The 27927-nt window shown below is 46.8% G+C and overlaps 1 protein-coding gene across 8 annotated transcripts in view; it reads right to left on the minus strand.

Moving 5' to 3' along the window:
• PDZD2 (PDZ domain containing 2) overlaps positions 1-27927 on the minus strand; it is a 472210-nt gene that overhangs the window by 339539 nt on the left and 104744 nt on the right. The gene's annotated exons all lie outside the window — the stretch shown is intronic.

The following is a 27927-nucleotide window of genomic DNA, read 5'->3' on the forward strand; positions in this document are numbered from 1 at the left end:
GACCAGGATGAGTTAGGATGGAGCTGGTGACCCGGGAAACAGATGTGAACTACTGATTAAAACTGGTGGAAAAGGTTGTTTACTGAAACTACGAGGAAGTTAAACTTCAAAATGGAGGACAAAGAACTGAACATTCTGACATACTGATTCTTTGAAGAGAAATTTAGAACTCACTATATCCATCATGCCCAATCCTGCTCCTCTCCCCACCCCCACACCAACCAGATGGGGCATCTCCACCTTCATTGATTTACACATTGGGATTCCATATCAAAAATCTTAGTTTAAGAAAGGGTTCCAGTGCCTAAAAAGTAGTATATTTGAAAATCTCTCATCTAATCTAATTATCTCATTTAATAGGTTAAAAAAATTGAGGCCTAAGAAGGGAAAAGTCACCCAGGCAGTGAGTGAAGGAGCCAGGCCTGCCCACTAACTACATCCAATCACTCTTGCGTCAACTGTCCTTTACTAACCACACCCAATCACTCTTGCATCAACCGTCCTTTAACTTGCCAGGCAGTTAACCTTGGCCTCATGCAATCTTCCTGTCCTTCTGGTCTGTCACACTGTTCTTGTTCTTGCTGATGAGTAAGTGATTGTTTTCAATTTGGGTCTGGGCTTCAGTACCTACACTGGCCTCCTTTTTGACTTAGGCCTCCTGTTCCTGGACCCTGGCCAATCCAACAGCAGACCTGCCAGACCTCATCTTAACTCCATACCCTCTGTCTCCCCCAACCACACAAATCTACACAGTGCACACACAATGCAAATCTACATAGATCTTGGTGGCCCTGAAAACTTCGAAAACACTCTCATCAGCCCAGGATGTAATAGACTTTAATAAACCCAGTGCCCCATGCATAGTAGGCACTGACTCAGTGTTACTAATGGTGCTGATGATAAGCTTAGGGATGACAGGTAGCTATGCACAAGATAAATACCAAAATATACTGCAACATCCACACAGACTGAGATCTCCCCTAGCTCTGAATAGTTACATGAATATTAAAATAGTCACAGACAGTCCCTGTATCACTCCTGATTTCCTGTTTTGTCAAATAGAAAGTAGCAGAACTATATCTGTTGTCACAGAGGTTCCCAATTTATAAACAGCAAATACATTAGACTCAAAGCTCATCCTGGGGCAGTTTCATTAAATCATGCTTATTTGCACATCCAAAGGATTTTCCCTTCATAAATTGCATCACGGTAGTCTTTCCATAAACAGCAAGCTTCCCTAATGATTCAACCATACATGCTTCTTTAGCAAAAAAAGCACATACATTTTCAAGACTACAACTCCTGCAAAACCTGAGGGGCACTTAAATGAAAAATAGAAGGGGAAAAAAAAGTGAAAAGACAGAAGATAAGACCTAGAGCTGAGGCCATTCATGGCATCTTGGTTTTTTTTTTTTTCTAAATTTGAGGCTCTAAGAGAGCTGGAGCCACAGCAGAGAAACTGCCCTGGTTTGGTGCTTTGCACATAAAGCATCCCTCTGAACCCCAGTGTGTAGAGCTCTCCCAGCCACTGGCTTCCATTTACATCAGGCTATTCTGGGGTGGCCATAGCTTGCTAGTAGCATCTCCTTCCAGGAATCTGGCCTGGACCAAGAAATCTCACAACCCTAAAGACCAACGGAATTAGAACATACTCTGGGTCCCCGGAGTATTGTAGTCCTGTTAATAATTCCTGACCCCACTGACAGCCAATGGCAGCCAATGAACTGGAAACTGGGGGTGACTCAGGGGTGACCTGGGATGGCAGCTACTCAGGATGAATTCTGCAACCTCAGACAAGCCCTCCAAATACTCTCTTCCAATCCAAAAGCCTGCCATTCAGCTGCAAATGAATTCTCTCTGAAGCACATATGGGGAATCCTATTCAATTGGTTCCGTCAGTTCCCGTTGTCTGGCAGTATCTCTGAGCCCAGCCCTGGGAGATTTTCTTTAAACCTGTGGGAGACCTGAGTGTGTGAGGATGGTGTCAGATCTCAAACCTCTGACACCATCGGTTTGGCTTAAGAAGCTGTGGTAGAACTAAATTATCTGACATTTTCTTCTTCATCCTCTTTTATTTTTCCTCCACAAACAGAACAAGCTCCAAATGTGACCTACTTTCCCTTTCTTTGTGATTATGCAGAACTCACAAAGCTTTTTCTTCAGCCTGACTAATATTTCCAGTGACATGCTTTTCATCTTTCGGAAAAGAAGAGTCTGCCTCAGGCTGCCAGAGAATCTAAGTGTTGGTGAGATGACCGAAGAGGACAGATGAGTTACAAAGACTTCACTTGGGGACTCATAAGACACTTTGACCTAGCACAAGAAAAAAACAAAACAAAACAATAACAAAATCCAGATTCCACCTCTTGAAAGTAATTAGCATTTAGTCTGAAAGTTTTCATCAACAAGAATACCATCAAGATGGTGTTGATGAGCTAAGTGACTCTGAAGTTCCTCACCACAACCCAAGTCCTGTAACTCTAGACTCTGTGGCCTCGGCCTGGAACCCTGCCACCCTCCAAAACCCACTCAGGCACTTCCAAATTCTGCATTTTGCATTAAAAATTAATTGACTTCTTCCAACTCTTCAGTGACTCAGAACACAACAGCGTTTCAAAGTATCAGGAGAAACAATTTAAAAATAAAAGCCAAGCACCTAGCTTAGGAGGAAACCTGGCTCTTTTAGTCAAAATTCAGCTGGTCTTGACTTTCCTCCACTATTTTTACCTTGGAGGCTGTGCATTTTTAAAACGTCTGATCTGCTGTCCTTTTCCCGACATTGAAATCCCAAATTACAATTCGTAATCGAGAAACATTTGCTTGGTGACTTTAGAAATGTCCCTGCTGGCCAGAAATTCTGGCACTAGGATTTTGAGCCAAAGCTTCTCTTTTATCCTCAGTGAGGTGAAACAGGTCCTGCTAAATGTTTACCAGACAAATTGTTCAAAACAGAAACAGACTTGCAACCTTGGGATCCAACTGCATTTGCTTCGATCCAGGTTTGTTCAGCTTCATGCCACCTTCGGCCTGTCTGGTCAGTACGGACCTACACACAAGCCACATGGCTTGAAGGGTCTGGAAAAATCACTGTGTCCCAGTGGGGCTCTCCGGCTGCATCTGCCCTCGGCAATGCAGGGATGTGGATCTCCAGCGTCCTGAGCATCGTCTCCCCTGCAAACCGAATTCCATCCCCACTGCTGTTAAGTAGTTCAGTTCATTCACTCATTCATTCTGGACGAATTTACTGACACCTGGGGGCAGCATGGGCAACATGCAGGTGATGGAAACAGACATTGTCCCCACCTTTAGGAAATTTGTGAGGGTGATGAGAAAGACAAGGATTCCCAGTATTACCACAGCGAAGTTGGAGCGCTATTGGTTCTCAGCCTCTGCCTGTCCCTGTTCCTACATGGGATCCCCTTACCCCTCCACCACTGTCCCTGCTCCAGTGCCGCTAGAAATCTCTGGTGCAATCATGACATGAGGCAGGGATCACTGAAGAGCTGCTCAGTGTCATACCCTTCGACCAGGCATGAGTTCAGCCTCATCACTGCTTAAGTCCTGATCTTGTGTCTCAGTTTTTTTTTTTTTTTTTGAGACAGAGTCTCGCTCTGTTGCCCAGGCTGGAGTGCAGTGGCACAATATTGGCTCACTGCAACCTCCGCCTCCTGGGTTCAAGCAATTTTCTTGCTTCAGCCTCCCAAGTAGCTGGGACTACAGGCACGTGCCACCATGCCCAGCTAATTTTTTGTATTTTTAGTAGAGACGGGGTTTCACTATGTTGGCCAGGCTAGTCTCAAACTCCTGACCTTGTGATCCACCCACCTCAGGCTCCCAAAGTGCTGGGATTACAGACATGAGCCACTGAGCCTGGCCTTGTGTCTCGGTTCTAATCCCTGAAGCCTCATCTATCTCTAGTTGCCACTGCAGCATCCAGAATATCGCCCTGTCCCTTGGGCTGATGGCTGGAGTGTGTTGCAAGCTGCCTGCTCGCCTGCCTTTCACGGAGTTCCCAGCCTTTGGAGACTCTGGTGCCAACTGTTTGCCTGAACCACAGTGTGCTGTTGCTAAACCTCTTTGACGTGAGACTTTGCCTACCCCACCTCACTGGAGAGACCTAACTCCAGGTCCCAGTTCTGTGTAGTTGGTGCCTCTCATCCTCTTGCCATTGGCTGGGCCAAGCCTCTAGATGTGGTGACAATCCTGGAAGGAAGAGCTGACCTCACAGGTGGAAAGCCTGGCTGGTAAAAAAGACACTGTTCCAAAGGAATGATCTGGTTGTTCCCAATTTATCACTTTGCTTTCAAGTATGTTACCAAAAAATATTTGGCAAGGAATAGGCCAATTCAAAATTGGACAAAGTGAAAATGACTAAATAGCAGTTGGCAGAAGAGGCCTGAATAAATCCTTTTAAGGAGTATGGATCAAGGAGAGACTAGGGACAGGCCAGGAACCTTGTTCTCAGGCTCAAAGGAGGCCATGCATGGAAACTGAGGGGCCTGGGCAATTGCTTCAAGTCTCCAGGCCCCATCAATATTGCAGAGGAGATGGCCATCTGAAAACTTTAAATAGTCTCCATCTTACGTTAAGTTGACGGACTGATCTTTTATAAAATGTGGTCAGAAATGGGTCAATTACCTCAAAAATCATCCTGTAAAGGAGAAATGACTACAAGATATGAGTCATCTGGTTTGAAACATCAACAGAAAAATGAAGGTCTTGGAAATGAGGAACAGGTATACAGCAGCAAAACATGTGATACTGAAAAACAGTTCCATGAGCTGCCTTCCTGAAACGGGTGACCATTGGCAGACACATCTGAGAACTGCCGTCTACCACATGGTCTTCTTCAAGGCATCATTCCTGTTGAAGTCTCTGAGAAGTCCTGTATGGTTAAAAGCTGTTTAAGGGGTTGGGCGTGGTGGCTCACGCCTGTAATCCCAGCACTTTGGGAGGCCGAGGTGGGTGGATCACTTGAGGTCAGGAGTTGGAGCCCAGCCTGGCCAACAGGGTGAAACCCCGTCTCTACGAAAAATACAAAAATTAGCTGGGCATGGTGGCGGGCACCTGTAATCCCAGCTACTCGGGAGGCTACGGCAGGAGAATCACTTGAACCCAGGGGGCAGAGGTTGCAGTGAGCCAAGATCTCGCCACTGCACTCCAGTCTCCACTGAGACACAGTGAGACTCTGTCTCAAAAAAAAAAAAAAAAAAAAAAAGGCTGGGTGCAGTTGCTCACACCTGTAATCCCCCAGCACTTTGGGAGGCAGGTGGGTGGATCACCTGAGGTCAGGAGTTGGAGAACAGCCTGCCCAACATGATGAAACCCAGTCTCTACTAAAAATATAAAAATTAGCTGGGAGTGGTGGTGGGCACTTTAATTGCAGCTACTCAGGAGGCTGAGGCAGGAGAATCACTTGAACCCAGGAGGCAGAGGTTGCAGTGAGCTGAGATGCGCCATTGCACTCCAGCCTGGGAGACAAGAGCGAAACTCTGTCTCAAAAAAAAAAAAAAAAAAAAAAAATTCTGTTTAAGGTTTAAAAAAGAACTTATGAATCTTATGTAGGTTGGGTGCTGTGGCTCACACCTGTAATCCCAGCACTTTGGGAGGCTGAGGCGGGGAGATCTCTTAAGCCCAAGAGTTGGAGGCCAGCCTAGGCAACATGGTGAAACCCCGTCTCTACTAAAAATTCAAAAAAATTATGCAGGGATGGTGGCATACACTTGTAGTCCCACCTACTCGGGGATGATGGGGCTGAGGTGGGAGGATCATCTGAGGCTATAGAGGTCAAGGTTGTAGTGAGCCATGATCGCGCCACTGCACTCCAGCCTGGGCGACAGAGTGAGACACCATCTCAAAAAATAAAATAAGATAAAATGAATACAATAATAAAAAAGAAACTTATTTGACCATGGACTTCTTTTTTTATATTAGCATCTTCAAATATGGACATCTGAGTTTCACATTGTAGAAAACAATACTATAAAGGGAATACTTTTGTTTGTTTTTTCCTGACATAAAGCAGTGTCCAGCAAAAACCAATCAGGCAGAATTTTTGTTTGTTTGTTTGTTTTGAGACAGGGTCTCACTCTGTTGCCTAGGCTGGAGTGCAATACCCTGATCACTGCTCACTGCAGCCTCAGCCTCCTGGGCTCAGGTAATTCTTCCACCCCAGCCCCCTGAGTAGCTGGGACTACAGGTGTGCACCACCATGCCCAGCTAATTTTTGTATTTTTTTGTAGAGATAGGGTTTTGCCATGTTGCCCAGGCTGGTCTTGAACCCTTGAACCCTTGGTTCAAGTGATCCACCTGCCTCAGTCTCCCAAAGTGCTAGGATTACAAGCATGAGCCACCACGCCTGGTCTCAGAATCTTAATTTACCGTTTTAAAATCTAAGCAGCAGCTCACGACTAGCCACATATTCAAAGATTCGTCTACCTTGGTCTTCTTTCTTACCCATTGACTCTTGAGGCCCTGCAAAGGTCCCATCCAGCTAGGGAAGTGGTGACCACTTTTCATGGGGCCCCAGGACACACAGCATGCTGTCAGCAAACTGACCACACAGAACTAAATCACAGTGATGTCTTCCGGCCTCAGGGATGCGCCTCTGCTAGTTTGGAGATGGCTTGGGGACAACTCATTGCTTTTCAGCTCAGGCTACACAGCTTTCTCACTTCCATTATTCCCCAGAGCCATATTTTCCCGAGCTGCATTTTTCAGATAATAGAGCCAGAGGAAGACAGAAAGAGAGAGAGAACAGGGGCGGGCAGGAAATTGATTTTTATCTTCATTAAAAGTTAAGTTACCATCTTCAAAATCCTTCACTTAAAACAATAAGCAGTCCTTTCCCAATGGTAGCTTTTGGGCTTCAAGTTGAAGGTTGAGGCTGCAAACTAGAGGGAAGTGTGGTCACCGATGTTCTGGGAGGGAGGAAGAGCATCCTCCAGCGAGGAGTACATGTAGTTTCCTCTCCAGAGCTCTGACAATCTGGTTACCGTTAGCAGTGGTGTTGAAGGAATGCCAGTGGTCCTCTGATGTGGCAGTGGATGAGGTCTGGGTTATAACTAGAGAGGGGGCTCCAGGAGAGAGTGCCATCAGCAATGGGCCTGAGAACCCCAATTTAGTCTCTGTCCTCTTCCTTTGGGTAATTCTTTTTTTTTTCTTGAGATGCAGTCTTGCTCTGTGGCCCAGGCTGGAGTGCAGTAGCACGATCTCGGCTCACTGCAAACTCCACCTCCCGGGTTCAAGCAATTCTCGTGCCTTAGCCTCCCGAGTAGCTGGGATTACAAGCATGCACCACCACGCCCAGATAGTTTTTGTATTTTTAGTAGATACAGGGTTTTTCCGTGTTGGCCAGGCTGGTCTCGAACTCCTGACCTCAAATGATCCGCCTATCTTGGCCTCCCAAAGTGCTGGGATAACAGGTGTGAGCCACTGTGCCCAGCCCCTTTGGGCAATTCTGAAGCAATGGTAACAACCTTGCCAAGGCGATTCAGGAAAACTGGGCATCAGGGCATTTGCCAAAGGAACACATGATGAAAAACGGGAAGAGGAGGAAGACCCAGAACATGAGTCTGAGACAGCATGAAGTGGACATTGGAAAATACTGACATGGGAAAACTTTTTTTCCGGGAGGAGAGAATTCCTAGAAGAGGAAACAAAAGTCCTTTCTGCCATCAGATTTCCCGAACACTCCTAAAGAAGAGGAAGAAAGTTTTGTTTGTTGTTCAAATCTTTAATGTGTACAGGAGGGCAGGAGGGGCTTTGACTCGAGGTTGCCCTACTTCTTAGAGGCAAATATTCCAGAAGTTCCAGGAGAGTTTTTGGACATCTGATCTAGAGGCAAATCCTCTAAGGGTTTATTTTCTATCCCTGATTCCTGAAGGTTTGAGAGGAAAAGTAAAGATGAAGGGGCGTGAAGGACGAAAACAGGAAATTAGCACTCTGAATCCCTCTAGAAAAACTATCATCTGGAGCTTCCAAATTGTTTTCACATCTGAAGGAAGGAAAATTCCATCTCTTTTACTTTGAGGGGTCAGAATCATGCTTTACTTTATCATGAGAAATGATGGGCTGATGCCGTGAAGGGAATGAGTGTGGATGGAAGTGTGTAAAAAGCTTCAGGTTCCCTGAGACCCGAGTTCGTCCTGAGCAGGATTGGGTGGACATCCGTGACGGGCAGCAGGTGCCCTCTCCTGCAGTTCTGCAGCTTGTCTTCCAGAGGAATTCCACGGCCAGACCATCCCATTCATATATAATAAATAACCTTCTGGGCTTAGCTATTTTGGTGCCTTCAGTCAAGTCAGAGCCCGAGCTCACTACTCTCAGAGATTAAAGGTCTACACTATGACTTTTTTTTTTTTTTTTTTAATCAGAGGGCTGCCTCCTCTCCTTTACTTTCAAATTCTTTGTATTTTCAGATCCTTTGAAGACTGCTTGCAGTTGGCCATTTCCAGCTTGATGTCAGATGACCAGCTTTGATGAGGCTGGTGAAGCGCTCACCTGAGGTATAGGAGCCTCTGGTTTCTGGATTTTTCACAAAGAGAACTGGTCTGCATGGTGCTGAGTCACTGTCTCCATGCCAGGAAAGAGGGTCTGGGGCTACCTCTTCTGCTTTCTTGATGACGTCACAACCTCTCAGTCTCTTCTTCTCAATGTTCCACGTTCTCAACTTCAAATTATATGTAAGAACACATACGCATCATTCAAATTCCAGTGATGAATTTGCCAAAGTGGTTCCTTCCTTCCATTGTGGCTCGTAAACATCATTCTGTCCTTGCAGTAGGTGGTTATTTTGTTGAGTTTCATGAGTTTCGTTATTTCTTGTGGGTCTGCTCTAAACAAGAAACTGCACACACACAAGGACAGAGGCTCATGGCTGAGGTAGACAGTGTGCCGCATGCTGGGGACTGGCTAGGGGAAAGGGTTTTCTTAGGATACTGTCATCCTGACCGCCTGATACCGGAGGTCCTAGGGACTGTGGCCCCTGGCAGGGAGGTGCTCTGTGGGCAGGAGCTGGTGGCCTGCTGATGCTGGCAAGGCTCACTGATGCTAAGAGCTCCTGAGGGCTAGACTCAGAGCCCTGCAGCTTCCAAAAACACAGATAATGACATCTCAGTCACTGCCCTCACAAACCAGTAACTCTTAATCAAACGAAAAAGGCATTTCCGATTTCTAGTAACTCCCTAAAGTGCTTTTAAAAATCACATTCTTAATTAACCACTCTACTGAGCTCCACCTTGATTTCAAGTCCAATGATTCCCAGTTTGCTCATTGCTGAGGGGAAGTGTGTGGTGGAGGGGTCGGGGGCAGAAGAGGGGGCCAAAAATGCCTATAAATGTCAGGCCAAGTTGAAACAGCGGAAGGCAGCACTCCACAGGGGAAGGCCACTAGAGACAGCAGACTGGATTACCTCTCAAATCCAATTCCCAATTTACAATATCCTCCCTCCCCAATCCTGAGATTACTTAATGGTTCCATCTAATGAGCTTTGATTTATGGCCAATTATTGCACTCAGCCCACTGTACTCAACAGCCGCCACGACACATGGCTTCCATCGAAGTTGATGCACAGCTGTGAACTGCTTCAAGTGTCAAACAGTCACACTGAAGGGAAGGCAAGGCCTGTGCTAGCATAAGAAGTGCCCATAGGAGCCAGGAGTGGTTACTCATGCCTGTAATCCCAGCACTTTGGGAGGCTGAGGCAGGCGGATCACCTGAGGTTAGGAGTTTGAGACTAGCCTGACCAACAAGGTGAAACCCCATCTCTACCAAAAATACAAAAAGTAGGCGAGCGTGGTGGCTCATGCCTGGAATCCCAGCTACTTGAGAGGCTGAGGAAGGAGAATGGCTTGAACCCAGGTGGTGGAGGTTGTAGTGAGCTGAAATCGTGCCATTGCACTCACTCCAGCCTGGGCTACAAGAGTGAAACTTGGTCTCAAAACAACAACAACAACAACAACAACAAAAAACAAAACCAACTGCCTATATCTCAGCTGTGGTTTCTGACCTTTTGGAAAGTAAACTGATGATATGGTTTGGATCTGTGTCCCAGCCCAAATCTCATGTTGAATTATAATCCCCAGTGTTGGAGGTGGAGCCTGGTAGGAGGGGATTAGACCAAGAGGGTGGAGTTTGCATGAATGGTTTAGCACCATTTCCTCTTTGGTACTGCAGAGTGAGTTCTCACCAGATCTGGTTGTTTAAAAGTGTGTGGCACCTTCCCCACCCTTCCTCCTGCATTAGCCATGTGAGGTGCTGGCTTCTCCTTCACCCTCCGCCATAATTGTAAGTTTTCTGTGGTCCCTCCCAGACGCCAGCATTATGCTTCCTGTACAGCCTACAGAACTGTGAGCCAATTAACCCTCTTTTTTTTTTTTTTTTTGAGATGTAGTTTTGCTCTGTCACCCAGGCTGGTGTGCAGCGGTGTGATCTTGGCTCACTGCAACCTCCACCTTCTGGGTTCAAGCGATTCTCCTGTCTCAGCCTCTCAAGTAGCTGGGATTACAGGCACCCACTACCATGCCCAGCTACTTTTTGTATTTTTAGTAGACCTGGGCTTTCACCATGTTGGCCAGGCTGGTCTTGAACTCCCAATCTCAGGTGATCCGCCCACCTTGGCCTCCCAAAGTGCTGGGGTTATAGGCATGAGCCACTGTGCCCGGCCTAACCTTCTTTTCTTTATAAATTACCCAGTCTCAGGTATTTCCTCATAGCAATGTGAGACTGGACTATAATACATTCTCATTTTTTTCCCCCGAGAATACCAACATTCTCCTAATTATTCAAATTCTTAGTGTCGTCTTTACTTTTAACTTTCTCCTTTTCCTTTATCCCCCAAGCCCTATGTCTTTGCTTTGGAACATTTCTCACGTTATCTTTTTATTTCTCTACTCCCGCTGCTACCACCCCATTTGGAAGAATCTGGATCCTCCCTTTCTCTCATCCTGCTGTCAGTCACCAAACTAATATTCCAGACTAAAACGCTGCTGCCATTGTTATTTTTCCGTTTGGGTGACTTTTCATTGTGGTTGCTTTCCCATGTTATCTCCCTAAATGAAGAACCTACAACATCGCATTTGAATTTTCCATCCTGATATTCAAGACTCTTTACAGTTCAACCCCCACCTTTCCAACCTACAGCTCTTACACAGCACCACTCCCATCACCACCACCCCTACTGTGTCCCCCTCCCCACACGGAGTGAACACATTCCCACCTAGAGCTTCTGCCTGACTGTTGACTTCTAGAATGCTCTTCCTCCCTCCTCTACTCTTCCACTCAACAAATGTTTATTTATTTATTTATTTATTTATTTATTTATTATTTTTTTGAGACAGGGTCTCGCTCTCATCGCCCGGGCTGGAGTGCAGTGGTGTGATCTCGGGTCACTGCAACCTCTGCCTCGTGGGCTCAAGCAATTCTCCCACCTCAGCCTCCCAAGTAGCTGGGATTACAGGCATACACCACCACATCTGGCTAATTTTGTATTTGTCATAGAGATGGGGGTTTCACCATGTTGGCTAGACTGGTCTTGAACTCCTGGTTTCAAGCGATCCGCCCGACTTGGCCTCTCAAAGTGCTGGGATTACAGGCATAAGCCACCACGCCTGGCCTCTCACTTAACAAATATTTATTGCAGTGACTCTGTGCTGGGGACTAAGTGCTTAGGATACATGAGTGGACAACATAAAGATCTCTCCCTGAGGATGCTGCCTTTCTATTGCTCTACAATCCACACCCATCCCATTCTTTGAAATCTACCTCGAATCCCACTTTCTCCCAAAGATCTCCATGATAACCTAGGCATGTCTAATTTCTTCCTTATTTTTATAGTTCATGGTGCTTACTGTTGGCACTGTACACCTAGGCTCACAATTTTATACTGCCTTGAATTGTTTTCTGATTATTCCTCTAGGCTTGTTTCATGCAACTCCTGAAATTATTTCATGCCAGAAACTATGTTTGGTTCATTGTTGTTCAAGCACCTAGCATGCTGTCAGCACATTTCCTGAGAATCATGCTGAGTGCCCTGTAGATGCTCAGTAAATATGTGTTTTAATGCAATTGTGCCTGAGTTCAACATAAGAGCCACCAACGCAATGGCCACTTTATTAATTAAGGACAACTCTCCTCCCACTCTGGGTCTGCTTCCTTAAAGAGGTGCCAGCAAACACTCCCCACTCCTCCTCCCATCTGCTTTACCGGGAGCAGAACCTGAAGCTGCACCCCTGAGCTGCTCTGCAAATGCAGAGTCCTGAGGTTGGAAGATGCTGTGTAAACCATATCTCCTTTTGGAAATTCATAATACATGTATTCATTTTTGATGATCTTTTATCTGAAGGCATCAGAATGAATGACAAAGACACAGTCTTTGCTCTTACCAAACACACCCTATTGAGAGTTCTGAGACCAGGCGCAGTGGCTCATGCCTGTAATCCCAACGCTTTGGGAGGCCGAGGTGAGAGGATCGCCTGAGGTCAGGAGTTTGAGACCAGCCTGGCCAACATGGTGAAACCCGTCTCTACTAAAAATACAAAAATTGACCAGGAGTGGTGGCATGCATCTGTAATCCCAGCTACTCAGGAGGCTGATGCAGGAGAGTCGCTTGAACCTGGGAGGCAGAGGTTGCAGTGAGCTGATCTCAGCTGAGATCACACCACTGCACTCCAGCCTGGGCAACAGAGTGAGTCTCAAAAAAAAAAAAAAAAAAAAAAAAAAAGTTCTGAGAAGTCCCTTGGCAAGGAGGTTTTGGGTATGTGTATCTGTGTTTTCCCAAACCATTCCCACCTCCCACTTTTGGAGAATCACCTAACAATGTTCCATGGGCCACATGTTGGCCTCTGACTACAGCGCCAGCAAATCAGGCTAAAGCAAAATTTAGGATGAAAGAGTAAAGAACTTATCTTTTAATTTCATACTAGGAAACTTCACTCCCCCCGAAGCCTCGAAGAGCCGGGTGTGTGTGCACTACCAGCTGTTCAAATGCATCCTTTTACAAACACTCTGTGGTTCTGAGCAGGGTGGTCACAATACACTTCAATCCTGCAGTAGCTAGTTCACGCTGTTCCTCCCCAGCTCCCAGAAATAACAACAATGGGAGGAGGTGGAGGAGGGGGTGGGCACGGCAAGGGGAGGTGGGGGCCGATGATGAGAAGTGCTGGCGTGGGGGAGCTCACCACTCCTGGGTTCTAAGAGTCTTGCTCATGGGGTTAAAATTGGGGCAGAGCTAATGGCTCATCCAGTGTGAGGACCTGTTGGAAATGGAGGTGGAAGAGGAGGAGGGAGTGGGAAACACAGCCAAGCAGGACCAGGAACACAGTGTAGCCAAGGAACGCATGTGGAGGCGGGTGCGGAACAGCAGGATGCTTTCTCTAACACTTTTTTTGCTCTACCATTTTGCTTTCAAAGCAGAGGCCATACACTTTCCATACTTTGGGAGGAAATGGGTAGATTCTGAAATGGACACATCTACCCACCTGGGGTGCTTTCTCCACCCTTCAAACTCTGGAGAATGAAGATGGAAGGGGCCAGGTTAAGATGAGGATGGAGGAAAGGGAGGGAGGAGGACTCTTCCAAGGAACACATCTTGGGAAACTCAAAATCAGAGGCATTTCTAAGTCCCTTCCTGCTTGAAGGTAATGCATGATTAAGGGTTCGTACCAGGCAGGCATGTGTAGGGCCCGAGCGTGAGAGTAGAATCTTCCAGGGCCCATCGGCCCAGTCATGTCCCTCCTCCCCTCTTAGTGCTTTCAGCCTAGAACCTGTGCCCACACCACATGTGCTGTCTGTCCCTCAGGGTAGGGCCTGGACGTGCTCCTTTGTGGTCCATTTCCAGGCCCCACATGCATCTGCTGAGCTCTGGGGCGCCCTTCATGGAGGCACCTCCCTGGCCTGTAAGGCTGCCCAACCCTCATTCCATCTCCAGTGCCATCGGCACTCTTTCCAGCAGTCACTGGGCACGACTTCCAAGGTGCTTTGAAGCATTCATGGACTGAACAAGATTCGTTGAGCCCCTGCTAAGTATCAGGCTCAGAGAAGACACAAAATACAAATGAGTTAAGGTCCAGGCTCTTGAAAAGTTTAGAATCCAGTGTGGTCCAGGGCAGGAGGAGGCATGCCCTGAGAGAGGCACCTGAAAAACCCTGGGAGCTCTTGGACGGAGCTGCCAGCGCCTGTCAGGCGAGACGTACAAAACAGATGAGCCCCGGCCTGGGCAGGGACTGCTGTGGGCAGAAGGGACCAGACATGTGGAATGAATTAGGGAGACAGACAAGAGCTGGAATTAACAGTGCAATAAAAACAAGAGTTAATTCACCCTCAGAAGCCAGAGCACTTTATAGGGCATGAAGCTGGGCTGGGCCCACAGAAAAACAATAGCCCAGCACAGCTGGTGCGGGTGGCTTCGCGGGGAGGGAAGGGGATAGAGTTGGTGTTGACCTCACAGGTGGCAAATGACAGCCTGGACAGGGAAGGTATCTCCAGTGTTTTGACTTGTCCTGAGCCCATAACAAAACCACCTGTGACCATTCTCTTTCACTTAAGACTCTTTAAGAATGTGCTGAGCTATTCAGGAGCGTCACCTCAGCCAATTAGCCGGCGTCACCTCAGCCAATTAGCCACACTAGCCACTGAGCACTTCCATTCACATATTCTTTTTTTTTTTTCTTTGAGGCAGAGTCTCGCTCTGTCTCCCAGGCTGGAGTGCACTGGCGCAATCTCGGCTCACTGCAAGCTCCGCCTCTCAGGTTTATGCCATTCTCCTGCCTCAACCTCTTGAGTAGCTGGGACTACAGGTGTCCGCCACCACGCCCGGCTAATTTTTTTGTATTTTTCTTAGAGATGGGGTTTCACCGTGTTAGCCAGGATGGTCTTGATCTCCTAACCTCATGATCTGCTCGCCTCGGCCTCCCAAAGTGCTGGGATTACAGGCGTGAGCCACCGTGCCTGGCCTTTTATTTGTTTGTTTGTTTTAAATGAGAAGAGGACTCATCTGTCATCCAGTTTGGAGTGCAGTAGTGCGGTCATAGCTCACTGTAGCCTGGAGCTCCTGGGCTCAAGCAATCCTCCTGTCTCGGCCTCCTGAGTAGCTGGGATTATAGGCATGCACCACCATGCCCAGCTAATTTTTAAAAATGTTTTGTAGAGACAGGGTCTTGCTATGTTGCTTAGACTGGTCTCAAACTCCTGGCCTCACGTGATCCTCCCACTGCATCCTCCCAAAGTGCTGGGATTACAGGCATGAACCGCCCGACCCAGCCACATATTCTTAATATGCTGTAACTACAGGCCCTGGCCAACTGTGGACACAAAATTAAATTCCAAAATGTATATAGTGGTGTTTTTACTTTGTTTCTTTATTCATATTTGCTTAATTAACTGGATTCCTCATAGCACTGTCTCTTCCAATGCCTGCCCTAGGGCATGTGTGTCTTTTGCATGGCGCCCAGCAGGGCCAACTTAGAAGAAATTGGGCCTTCCCCACATGTAAGGCAGTGCAGGTGTCCAGTGGTGCCTGGCAGGGCTGTGGATACTGAGCCAGCACAGTGTCGCCCAGACCATCTCTGCCAGTGTCCCAGCTGTCACACTGCCAACACCTTTACCCAGCTCCTATGTTCATCCCCCTGTTCACTCTGTGGGGTGCCCAGGATCCTATAATCCATTCTCTTTCTGCTCTGAGTATCCAGAGGAGGTCTGGTATCCACCAAGCACTAGAGTGTCCCCATAGCTCCCCCAGCCACAGGCCCGCAGTGGCCACAGGACTTCTTGTGGGCCCAAGGACATGGCTGATGAGTGCTGCTGGGAGGTCTTGCCAAGCTCCTCTATCCCTTCCTTTTATTTAATTACTCACAAATATGAATGAATAAGAATACGCATTGGTAGTGCTGGGAATGTGGTGCTGAACAAACTAGAAATGGTCCTTATCCTCAGAGAGAAGACAGCTTCTGGATCTTTCTCTGAGTGCACACTGGCCTTTAGGAAAAGTCTGACGTTTTCTAAGCCACCTTCACTCCAGGCCGCATCTCAAGCATCTCTTACGTTAGAGGTGAGTGCATGACCTGGAGCCAGGCACAGGCACCCCCGGGTCCCGGAGGGGCCGGGGCTTCTGCGTTTCCCCGTTCCATCCTTTCTGAGTGCTGTCCTTGCCTTCCTCATCATGACTGACCTTTCGGGTGTCCCATTCCTCTACAGGCCAGGCATTTCTGGAGGTCTAAATTGCAGCCCTTCACACATCAGTGGTCAGCACATTTTCAAGCCTTTTAAAGACATCTGAAGACAGTTTTCTGTAGCAAATACCGAGACCCAATAACACTAGGAGTTGGAGTCAATGAGGGCTGTTGTCTATTGCCAAGGCCACGTCTAACTCTTAAGAGCAGTAAATACATAGCCTTTTACTCCACTGCTTGGCCCCGCTCCTCCTCTCTCCTGCCCACTCATGACATAGCCCAGCCAGGCCACGTTCATCAGCTGTTAATAGCTGCCATTTAGAAGCTTTTATTCCATTTCACAGAGAGATGAGCAAATTTTGTTTCAGGAAAAGAGGGGCATGTTTTCCCTTATCAATGAATCTATTACTTACGTTAGATTCAGTCCTTTTTAAAGATGTTTACTTTGAGAAAACAAAAGCTGCAAAAAAAAAAAAAAAAAAGACACACCACCTAAAGATTAAAAAAAAATTAAGTGATCTAGATAGCTAACGTTTACTGATGCATGGAGTTGGAGCCTCCAGGAACAAAGCGTACTCATTCGAGGAGAGAGAGAAGCAGAATACAGCCATCTGATTAGCTTTGTTGTAGGTGACATTTGTACAAAATGGGATATCCTACGCCAACTACCTTCAAACTGTGCAAGCGCCACCACCCCCCACCCCGAAATGCCGGTTAAAATGGCCATTGCCGACTTCCAAGCCCAAAGAAACCTCTTCAGGCTTAATGTTTCCGTTTTTACCCCTACCCATTCTTCCTATGTTATAATTTGCTCCCATCCATAACAAAAACAAAAAAACATCCAGAAACAGGGGTCGAAGCAAAGGCAGCTCAGAAACCAGCACAAATAAGGAGCTGTTTGTCATCGGTGGGGAACCAGACCACGAGTTCTGAACATCTGCGGTTTGTCCAGAGGGTGGACCCTGGGAAACCTACACAAGGCGGCCATCAGTCGGCCACGGGTTGCTGCTGCCCTGTCATTGCCTGTGCTGCCTGTAATTTTCAAGCAGGATGCCCCACATCACACAACATCAACATCCTTCTCTGCGCTTTTTATAACATCAATGTTGAGTTTTTGCTGAACAAGCCCTCACTTGTCCAAGCCTCAGTTAGTCTGTTGTATAACATATGTAGATTGGTATTTTTATTGACTTTTGAAACACACCAAATGTTGTTCTAGGAGGAGTTTCATGTCATTTCACAGAAACACTTAGGTTATGCATTGCAAGCACCGGAAGGGACTTTCGTGGTCCTGTAATTTAACCTACTTATCTAGCCAGTGTGGAAATGAGGCCAGGAGAAGTGAGTGAGTATCTGATCTAAGTATACACAGATCTTTCCAGAAAGAGTCACAATCAAAATTCAGGCTCTCTGACTTCTGAACCAGAGCTTTTTTTACTCAAGGAGACCAAAGAAAAGACTTAATCTTTTAAAGGCATGCTCTACTGGCTGTAAGAAAAAAGGAGAGAAAATTACTTAAAATACACAAAGAAGCTGGAAGCCTGATGATAGCCAATTAAGTTAATACACCCTCCTAATTAAGCCTTCTCCACAGAAACCAAATTGTGGAATTTGAGTTCCTTGCGTCTCTTCCAATAGAATCCCTAATGAGCCGTGGGGAGACCCAAAGGTGAAGGAGAGGAAAAAGACAACCAAGAGCCTCGAAAATTCAGCCTCAGACCCTTCATGCCTGGGGCACAAAGGGATGCCCATCATCCGCCCTCTCCTCTGACGGCCCATGGCTACAGGGGGGCATCTGATCTCTCATCCCTGTGGTTCCATATCAGGATGGGGTGGGGGGTGCACAGGTCCCTCAGCTGTCCCCTCCTGAAGAGGGCGTGAGGATCAATGAGTGACTGGTTGCCAAGGGCTGCAGGCAGAGGCTGCAAGGCACCATGTTGAGCCCAACATCATTATTATTAAACCTACAATTTAAACTCAATTATACTTTACAGAAGGCTGCAGCCTCCATTTAAACCACTCCTGGAGGAAAAGAAAAAGCCTGTGATACAGAGTTCAAGGCAAACTAGAGAAGCACTTATGCCACATGAAGCTGGGATTCGGGCTTACAATAATGATAGTAACCCTGGGGTTCTCACTCAGTGGGAAGCAGAACAATGGGATGCTAATGCTGGAGAATAAAAACAAGATGCAGACATCCTCCTTGTAGGAGAAACATCTAGATGTCCTGGAGATTTTGAAATAAGTTTATTTATTTTCCTCAGCGGGAGAAGGCCTAACACCTCTGTGAGGTCTCAAACTGGTAACAGGGCTCTCCCAGTGATGCTGCCTGAAAAGAAAAGAATGGAATCACTTGCTAACATCTAGAAATCAGGATCGTCCACGCAAAAAGACTTAATTTGCAGCCTCTCTCGAAAAATCTATTATCCAGCAATACTGTGGGTTATCTGGAGCCAAACTTCGCTGTTTGTTTGTTTATTTATTTATTTATTTATTTGAGACAGAGTCTCACTCTGTTGCCCAGGCTGGAATGCAGTAGTGCAACCTCAGCCCACTGCAACCTCCACCTCCCTGGATTCAAGCAATTCTCGTGCCTCAGCCTCCTGAGTAGCTGAGACTACAGGTGCGTGCCACTATGCCCAGCTAATTTTTGTATTTGTAGAGATAGGGTTTTGCCATGTTGGCTAGGCTGGTCTTGAACTCGTGACCTAAAGTGATCCGCCCTGCTGGCAACTTTAGATGAATGAATGGGGCACAGGCTCTCTTATTTACCCCAGTCTCCACCACTCCCTATTGCCTCCTGGCATAGAAAACCTGCATCCGTGCCCCTCATCATGCACGTATGCTTTTGTCTTGTGCTTTTGCTTAAAGAGCGTTATGAAGAAAGTGAAATCTGTCTTACAATGGTACCTCTATAAAAATTTTTCTTATATTTATCTCACTTCATTTATTTATGTTATCCAACTGATACCTCATAGACATTTAATTGTTTGATTTCTAATCAAAATTTCCTTCAGGAGACAAGTGTCCTACAGCAGCTGCTGAAAATACCAATCATAAGGAAAGTCCATTTTAATTCAAATAATAATCATCAAGTGCCTACTAGGGTCAAGAGGCTGTGCTGGCCTTGGAGGAGGGGTTCAAGGATAACTAAGGCCCATGGCTTTCACTGTGAGCATTTCAGCTCAGAAGACTGGGTATGATCGTTGAGAAGATGTTGGCATAAGAAAGGCACCAACCACTATGGGGTTCAGAGGAGGAAGCAACCACATCTGGCTGAGACATCAGGAAAACCATATCTAAGAAATAGTATTTGAAACAGGCTTCAAAGAAGGGGTGATATCTTGACAAGTAAATAAGAAAATCAAGAGAAACCTGCTCAAGGACAAGCATGGTGGCTCATGCCTATAATCCCAGCACTTTGGAAGGCTGAGGTATCACCATCAGTTGAGCTCAGGAGTTCGAGACCAGCCTGAGCAACATAAGGAGACTCCATCTCTGGGGGGGGGAAAAAACGCCTATTTTATTTTATTTATTTATTTATTTTTGAGACAGAGTGACCCTGTGTTGCCCAGGCTGGAGTGCAGTGGCACGATCTCAGCTCACTGAAGCCTCTGCCTCCCAGGTTCAAGAGATTCTCCTGCCTCAGCCTCCCGAGTAGCTGCGACTACAGGTGTCCACCACCACGCCTGGCTAATTTTTGTATTTTTAGTAGAGATGGGATTTCACCATGTTGGCCAGCCTGGTCTTGAACTCTTGACCTCAGGTGATTCGCCTGCCCTGGCCTCCCAAAGCGCTGGGATTACAGGCATGAGCCACCGTGCCCAGCCTCAACAAAAAAATTTTAAAAACTAGCCGGGCATGGTGGCACATACCTGTACTCCTGGCTACTTGGGAGGTTGAGGTAGGAGGATCACTTGAGTCCAGGAGGTCGAGGTTGAAGTGAGCTATGACTACACCACTGCACTCCAGCCTAAGTGATTGATAAAGCAAGACCTTGTCTCAGAAAAAAAAAAAAAAAAAACCAAAACAATAAAACAAACAAACAAAAAATACAAAGAGAGAGAGAGAAATCTGCTCGAGAGAAAATGAGGAGAGTATGTACAAAGGCAGAGAAGCATTGGGGTGCAGCGAACAGTGAGAAATCCTCCCTCAAAGATGGTTAAACTTGGAAAGGGAGGAGTTAGGCAGTTGAACTTCTGGATTCTGTTCCCACCTCCTCCCCCAGCCCAGCTTCAAAGAGGCAGAGGCGGCATCTTAACTACCTGATGACAGCTGAGTGATGCAGAAAGGCCACCCTCACAAAAATCTCATGCCTCAAGAGCACCCAAACCACCTCTCCCAGGATGCTGATGCCAAGGAACTGGGGGCAGGCTCAGTGTTACCGATCCACAGTCCTGGCTGCTCATGTCCCCGGTATTTAATGCAGCACCAGCTGGGACCCAGGTCCCTGCTAGGGGTATACCTCATTATGAGGCATGGATCCTGCTTTCATCCAAAGGAAACTTACAAGCAGGAAATTAGCAAACACATGGGCTTACCATCATCTTTCCACGCAATTCCTGATATAAAAGCCTTAGAGTTCAGACTTGGCTCCCCACCTTATCCATCCTCAAAACCCAGTCTCTCACCTTCAAAATGCATCGTGGGTCCAAAGTCTTTTCATTGGCTTCATTGCTGTCATCATAGCACAAGCCCCCATCATTTCCCACCTAGACCTCTTAATTGCAAGGTCCCCTGCAAGGGCCTCTTAACTGGTCTCCTTGCTCCTGCTCTAACCCCCATCGCCTATTCTCCACACTGGAGAAACAGTCAATTTAATCATGCCACTCTCTTTTCATTTTTTGGAGATGTAGTTTCGCTCTTGTCGCTCAGGCTGGAGTGCAATGGTGTGATCTTGGCTCACTGCAACCTCCGCCTCCCGGGTTCAAACGATTCTCCTGCTTCGGCCTCCGAGTAGCTGAGACTACAGGCGCGTGCCACCACGCCCAGGTAATTTTGTATTTTTAGTAGAGACAGGGTTTCACCACATTGGCCAGGCTGGTCTCGAACTCCTGATCTCAGGTGATCCACCTGCCTTGGCCTCCCAAAGTGCTAGGATTACAGGTATGAGCCACCGTGCCTGGCCCATGCTACTCTTACTCAAAACCACCAAATGGCATCCCTTCATACCTAGCATGAAATCTGAAGTCTTTACCGTGGCTTTCAAAGTGCTGCATAACATTACCCCTGACTACTTCTTCCCCACAACCCACCCTACTCACTCCACTCCAGCCACAGTCAATCAGGTATTTACTGAGCGCCTGCCAAGTGCCCGGCAGCCCCTCTCACTGGTGGGAATGCACCAGGAACAGTGGCCCCTTGCTCTGTCTTGAATACAGGAAAAGTGCCCCTGCCTCAGGCCCTTTGCAGTTGCTGTTCCCTCTGCCTGAAACTATCCGTGGATCTCCCCGTCACAGCACCCACTCGGACCTTCCCAAATATCCTCCCTGGAGCGGCGCCCCTCAGGACCGCACTCCTCACCCTCCCGGCACCCATCCTTGGCGGACCCTCATGTTACACATGCACTTGCACATTGTGTTCATGCTTTGTCTCCTCTACCTCCACGGGGACAGGGTTCCTGTTTGTTTTGTTCGCTGTAGCGTTCCTGCATCTGGTGAGCGTTCGGTACATGACAACTGCTTGCTATTTACTGCATGACTGAAATAAGAGCTAATCTGTAGGGCCCTGCCCAGAGGAGCTAACAGAACTCAGAAAGGAGGATGTACAGGGGAGCTGAAGCAGGCAAGAGGGAGCTGGGGGGCACAATGGGCTCCAAAGGCCACTGGTGGTGGAGATCAAGTCAGACAAGAGTGAGGACTTTCTCAAGTGGAGAAAAGCCATGACTGGAAGCGTAGGATTTGGCATGGCAGGCGCTAGAGATGGCAAACTGGCCCATGTGACCCTAAAGTCAGTTCCTGGGGATTCCTGGCAGATGATGATGAAGTTGGACAAGGACAGGATAAGCTGCTGTGGGCTTCAAAGGGCTGATTGTTTTAAAAATCATTTGCATCTCCAGAAATCCTGATTCCGCAGTCCTGGATGGCCCCAGGTTTCGGAGCCACTGTACAGAGGACCCTGCAAGCCCAGAGATAAACAACATCATAGCGGGATGCCAGTTTTCTAAGGAACACTGTCTTTCTCCTTATCCCCACTGAGAGCCTCACCGGGAAGGGGAAGCCACGTGCGGCTCACCTGGGGGAAGGAGTGGTCCTGTGGGATGGGAAAAGCCTGTGGAGCAACCCAGGAACACTTGGGGAGAGCATAATGGAGTGCAGCTGAGCACCAGGAAGGTGAAGACAGTACAATCACACCATCACAGCCGGGTGCGGAGGATCATGCCTGTAATCCCAGCACTTTGGGAGGCCAAGGCAGGCAGATCACAAGGTCAGGAGTTCGAGACCAGCCTGGCCAACATGGTGAAACGCTGTCTCTACTAAAAATACAAAAATTAGCCAGGCATGGTGGTGGGCGCCCGTAATCCCAGCTACTCGGGAAGCTGAGGCAGGAGAATCACTTGAACCTGGAAGGCTGAGGTTGCAGTGAGCTGAGATCATGCCACTGCACTCCAGCCTGGGTGAAAGAGCAAAACTCCATCTCAAAAAAAAAAAAAAATCACATAGTGACCTTCTGCACTCTTGAATCAGCTAGGCACAATGGAGACAGATGTCTACCCCAGATTTACTGCCATGCTAATCACTTAACCCCTCTGAGCTTCATTTTCTTATTTACTCACCAATACAAGGCATGGAAAACAAACAAGTATCTGTGGGCCTATGCTGTGTCACTGATCTAGGGCAAAAGATGCACAGGTGAAATATCCTTCCTGCCTCTCAAGGCATGTTCAATGCTACCAGGAGACAGATAAGCAGGGAAACAACTTTAAAACAATAAGCCCTACCTCACAGTATTGCAAAATGTAAGAAGTGAATACAAATTAAGCCCCCCCCCCTATGAAACAGAGAGTTAATGAAGTTCTTTGATCTTGCTAGCTTAGGGCTGCTCCTAATTTTAGTGAGTGCTGACAAGGGACTGGAGAACTCTAGGGTCAGGGTTATTCCAGTGCTACTCCAGGCCTGAGAACCAGTGCTCTGGAGGACCAGTGCTAGGCAGAGACACAGAACAGGGCAATCCACCCACATCACACACTCCCGGGTGCAACAAGCCCAGCCCCACTGGAATTGCAATGCCCAGGTAACCTAAAATCTGTCATTGCAATGCGAAGATAACCTCACACCTGGAACTGCAAATGCACAGATAACCTAAAACCTTTTCCAAGTCTTTGGTTTCAAACTCCACCCCAACCAAGCGTGTGATCAGAGCTGCTGACAAGCAGCAAACTGGAGAGATTTAAATTTCATCTCCTTTTAATTTTCCCACCCACCCCTTGCCAGGAATGCCTACATGCAGGGAACAGCCTTTCCCAGAAGGATGGCCAGAAGGCAGGCAGCAGGAGAGAAACCCCACAGCTTCTGCTGCTGGGGGCGTCAGAAAGACCCATCCTGCCTTCTCTGAAGAGGAGCCTGAAGGTTCAATGAGAGCAGCTTGGGTTTGGGCTGTTGGAATTATGTGCTGTTTTGAAAGGGGGATATTGTCTCTGAAACAGCTTGATGACCACTGATTTGGTTCCCCCAGCCACTTTACAGATGAAGAATGGGGAGTGGCTGGGGAAATGACATGTCCATAGTCATACAAATAATTTGTGAGCAAGTCGGGTCTAGAATCCAAGTCTTCTGACTCCAACGCTCTCATCTCCTGTTGGCAAATAGATGTGACAACAACAGCAAAACAAAAAAATGAATATGTCGTGATAGGTCAAGGATATTATTTGTCTGATCAAATATCTTGTTGCTCAGTCTGGAAAATGGAGCTAGCACTCTCGAGTGGCTTGTCTGAGCAAGGCCAACACATGAACCAGGAAGACAGCCAACTAGACATTTCCAGAATGTACCTCTGCTGGCAAGGGCCAGCCACCCATGGTATCATTTTAAATTTGTGACTTCAGTCCCACATAGTCTGAACTTTTTCATGGTAATCTAAGGAATGAGGACCTTCTTGGGAATACAAGTAGATCCAGAGTTTTAACAGAGAAAAAACAATCACATACCTTGGGAATCCCAACTCTCATGCTCCGTCAACAGGTCTATGGGCCATGCTTGAGCACTCTGCCATGTGGTAGAGAATGCTGGCTGGCAGGTTCCTGGGGCAGGATTATGGGGCTGGAGTATTGGGGAGCTAGTTCTCTGAGGTCCAGTGGCACAGCCATTCACACCACAGGGAGTGGGAATGCGACCTGGGCATTTGGAAAACAACTCCTTGAGCATGGTACAAGGATTGGATGGTTCTGCCACCAGGCGGAGCAGAAGTCAGTGTTGGACATGCCCGGGAAGCTGGCCAGAGCCCCCAAGCCATGGAACTCTTACTGTGAACTCCTTCACACAAACATGGAGGACAAAAGGAGGTGGATGCTTGGGTCACTCACTGTCAGATTGGCGAGTTGAGACTGATGGTATTCAGGACACACTACCCCAAAACACAGCACCTTGTCACCTGAAAAAACAGCAGAAGCAGGGAGCCCACTCTTAACTTCTCCTTGCTGTCCCTACATTCAGAGGAAAGGAGCATCCTATCACTGAAGACACAGGGACACAGAGAAGAATCTGAACAAATAGGCCTTGCTAGGTTCCCTCCGCTCCATTTTCTACCATTAGATCATACCCCCTTTGTCCAATTCTATTTCTCCATGACTATCCATGCTTCACGAAAGCCAAGCACAAAAAACTTACACGTTTACTATTTCTTTGGGTCTTCATTTCCAAAGGCTCTCATGACCTGTAAAACTTTTTAAAAAATTATTTATTTTGAGATGGAGTCTTGCTCTGTCACCCAGGCTGGAGTGCAATGGTGCCATCTTGGCTCACTGCAACCTCTGCCTCCCAGGTTCAAACGATTCTCCTGCCTCAGCCTCCCGAGTAGCTGGGATTACAGGCATCCACCACCACACCCAGCTAATTTTTGTATTTTCAGTAGAGACAGGGTTTTACTATGTTGGTCAGGCTGGTCTCGAACTCCTGACCTCATGATCCCCAACGCCTCAGCCTCCCAAAGTGCTGAGATTACAGGCGTGAGCCACCACGCCCAGCGCATGACCTACAAAACTTATATGAAATAAAACTGTATGCTTTTCTCTTGTTAACCTGTCTCGTTACAGGGACTCCTGCCACGAACCTAGTGATGGGTAAGGAAATAAATCTTTCCTCCTCTTTGGGAAGAAATCAAAGGGTTCCCTGGAAAGAGTGCAGAGCACAGTGGAAAAGCCTTGCCCAAGTGGCCTCTGAAACTCGGGGTGAGGACACACAGAACACCTTTCCATTTGAGGATTATTTGCAATGAACCAAGTGTCATAGGTACTTGTTTGCTCCTGTTGTCCTTGGATAATAGCACCCCTTTTACTCTCAAGTATCCTAATTTTATGAAAAATCACTGGTCACCGTGCCCTTTGTAACATATTTTTGCCAGGGCGATGATTTAAAATTCTATTTTTGAGCACAATCCCTTGTGTATACCAAGAATGACAAACAGTTGGCACACCAATCCACTCCCACTTCTGCACCCACGATGGACGTTGTTAATGGATCACAGCTCTGTTTCCTGCTGATCCTAGACAAAGCCATAGAATCTTCTCAAAACAATTCAGACCGCCAAGAAAATGAGTCAATGCAAAAATTGACATTGATTTGCCCTCGCTGGTCTATACCTCATCTGTTCAGGAAGCTACTCAAAAGGACTTCAACTTCCTGAGGCCATGAAGGCAGAGCCATAAAAATGCTGCCCTGGTTGAACCTGGGCATTTGTCTTGGCCAAAGCCAAGATTATTCTCTCATTTCTTTAGGGATTGGCAGTGACTTCTGCCCAGGATGCCCAGAATCCAACCAACAGTCTCTGACTTCCAATCAGACCAAACCAGCTAGAGCTCCACAGTTCTATTTAGAGCCCTATACTTGGTTGCTTCTGCTGCTCTCAGAAACAATCTATGCAGTGGCTTGCTATAATGCTAGGCCCTCCACTTGGCTCTATGGATCAAGTTTCGCTAGGTTATTTTGTGTCCCTCTCAGATTCTGGCTATAGTAGAAGGCACAATTCAGACCAATTCTGCTGAAATTTAACATTCTGCTTCCTAGAACAGACCCATTATTTCTTAATATTAGCAAAAAAAAAAAAAAAAAAAATCATTTACATGAGTTAGGAAACACCTTACCACAAAATTATAAGATGATCACTGAACATTCACTAAGATAGGACACAGTGACCTAATACAACTAGAAATAGAAGAAATTTGACCTTACAAAGAAGTCTTCACCTCCAAAGAGGGGAAGATGCTAAAACAGGAAGGCTAAAAGGCTAATGGAATGCTTTTTGCAAAAATGGACGACTCTAATGAGCATGTTGGTATTGAAAGGTGAGAGGGAGTGTGAAAGCATGAGCGAAGGTGATTTGGGCTTCACAGTCAGTGAGACCTGGGCAAGGATGTCTCTCCAGGGCGTGTGTGAGAGCTTCTTGGAGGACAAAGACTTCCCACATCCACTTGAATCCATTTATTTTTATCAAAAAATACTTATTGAGCACCTACTGTGTATCAGACACTATTCTAGATGCTGGGGATAAAACAATGTACAAAATAAACGGAACTAAAACTCTCTACACACCTGTACCCACACATACGAAGAGGTGTGACCAGTGTTTTTATCTGGATGGTGGTGTTATTGGTCTTTATACCCCTTTGGGTCCATCCACATAGTCTATTTTTTCTACAATAAACACAGATTTCTTTATTAATATGAAAAATATTGCTTAAAAACTAAACATTAAAAAGAAGGCACTGAGACACAAGAGAGAAGGCAGTGGGTATCTCAGGGACACTTGGTGTTTATTTTTTTATTTTATTTATTTATTTATTTATTTTTTTGAGACGGAGTCTCCCTCTGTCGCCCAGGCTGGAGTGCAATGGCGCGATCTCGGCTCACTGCAAGCTCCGCCTCCCGGGTTCATGCCATTCTCCTGCCTCAGCTTCCTGAGTAGCTGGGATTACAGGTGCCCACCACCACGCCCGGCTAATTTTTTTGTGTGTTTTTAGTAGAGACGGGGTTTCACCATGTTAGCCAGGATGGTCTCAATCTCCTGACCTCAAGATCCGCCCGCCTCAGCTTCCCAAAGTGCTAAGATTACAGGCGTCAGCCACCGCACCTGGCCACACAGAGCTTCTTATCCTAGCAGAGGGAAAATTCTTTTTAGCATGATTAAGCTATTCAGTTGTTCAGTAAAACCTTCTGAAATAATTTGACTATATCCTTGGACTCAATAATTATGCATGCAAAAAAGAAGAAAGAGAATACAGTGTTTTTACAGTGAGATTCTTTCCTGTTCAACCATGAAGGGGAAAAATCTTTCTTCCTTTTTTTTTTTCAGAATTCAAATCGAGCTAATATTGGAGAATACATGTCAAAAAAAGATTATATAATTCTTTCAAATGATATCAATATCAAAAGGCACTTTAAACAACTCGTTTTCTTTTTTCTTTTCCTTCTTTTTTTTGGAAGTGAATTAAGACCCTCTCTTGGACACCAGCTGTGAAAGAAGGGACTTTTTACCTAGTAAGGATGTGACAGACCTGCTCCTGACCCTCCTTTGTTAGTGGCCAGTAAACATGCGCAAGGCAAAGTCC

Source organism: Pan troglodytes, chromosome 4, assembly GCF_028858775.2.
Source record: "Pan troglodytes isolate AG18354 chromosome 4, NHGRI_mPanTro3-v2.0_pri, whole genome shotgun sequence".
NCBI lineage: Eukaryota > Metazoa > Chordata > Mammalia > Primates > Hominidae > Pan > Pan troglodytes.